The following is a 1,604-nucleotide window of genomic DNA, read 5'->3' on the forward strand; positions in this document are numbered from 1 at the left end:
ATTATTGCACTTACTTCCTCAGAAACCATCATGACGCTGCGCTCAGTGGCTGAAAAGCTGTTGGATACCATATCCTTTACATATTTTTTTATTGAAGGTGATACTTTTATTGCATCACTCAATGACATTTCCAACGTGATCTTATCGAATGCTTTCTTGCAGATCGCTTTGTCTAGCTCTCGCTTAGTCTGAGTCTTGTTAGGAGGTAAGGGTGGCAGAGTCCTATACACTCTTTCAATTACCGGTTCAGCCGGAGTTTGGAGTCGATCGACATTGTTTCCAGAGTGTCAATCGATATTCACTGTGGTTTGTCGATCAACACTTGTTCTTTCTTGTCAATCGATTTCGGCATCCTCTTCTATTTCTCCTTCTTCATCCTCGAGTTCGATGGCCTCTTCCTCAGTGTTGGGGTTCCCTCTTTCTCGAGGTATTTCTGACTCGGTACTAGGATCATCGAGGTTTATCGGGCGTGACCTACTTTCACCGGTTTCCTCAACTACAACACTTTTCTCTGTGTTGTTGATTTCTATTGCTCTCGGGATAAGGCGTTTTCCGCTTATCAATAACACGGAATTAACTTGACTTTTTGGGTTCGCGTCAGTCCGCCCAGGGAGACGTCCTGTCTCTCTTTTGATGGCGGTTGCGTTTTCCACGACCTGACTGTCCAGTCTCTTAATTTGTACACCTAAAGTGTCGAACTTCCTCATCAGCTCACTGAAGACTATGACGATCTTTCCGTTCAGGTCAGTGGCCAACTTGCGATTTCCCGTGAAAGCTTGGTTTAGCCTAGCTTTTTCTCTGCCCTGGCGTGATCCAACAGTAGCATCGTAATTTTGGGTAAAGCTATCGGGGTTAGGGTAATTATTTTTCAAGATATGGCTATCTACGAAATCTGTTTGCTGCCTTAGTTCAGATAGGGTGTCATCATCAATTTGGTATTTACCAAATTGGTTCTGTCCCTCAAGGGCAGGATGGGGCGAGTCTAGATGTCCTTTGATTTCGAGTAAAGGTGACTCATCAACTGGGTCAGCTTTTCTTCCTAACTCTACGTCCATCATTTCGTAGGATCTACCCGTAGCTATATTTTTGATCAAACACTTTGCTTCCTCAGGGTTTCTGGTACTGAAGTTTCCTTCACTGGCTGTGTCGAGCGTGATCTGGTAATTAAGGTTAATACCTCCGTAAAAGGTATTAATGAGTTGCGGCTCTGAATAGCCATGGTGGGGGCATTCAAGTTGGTAGCTCTTGAATCTTTCCCAGGCGTTTCTGGATGATTCCCGTGGATTTTGACGGAACGTGGAGATTTTCCTACTTTCATCCCAGTAGTGCGCCTCATCGAAGAACTGATTTATAAAAGAACTTCTTATCTCCTTCCAACAGGTCAGAGATCATGTTGGTATTTGGTCTAGCCATTTTCGCCTTCTAAGGAAAAAGGAAAGAGTTTACAGCGATTGTACTCGTCATTTATCAATTCTTCTAGATATTCGATGTGATCATGTGGTCGCTCTGAGACGGTTCCACAGAAAGGGTTTTGACGTACCATGATTAAGTATTTGGGACTGATCCCAAATCTCTTGGTATCATCTTTTGGTAGTCTAATTGCG

The sequence above is a fragment of the Brassica oleracea genome, chromosome C5, assembly GCF_000695525.1.
Source record: "Brassica oleracea var. oleracea cultivar TO1000 chromosome C5, BOL, whole genome shotgun sequence".
NCBI classification, from domain to species: domain Eukaryota; kingdom Viridiplantae; phylum Streptophyta; class Magnoliopsida; order Brassicales; family Brassicaceae; genus Brassica; species Brassica oleracea.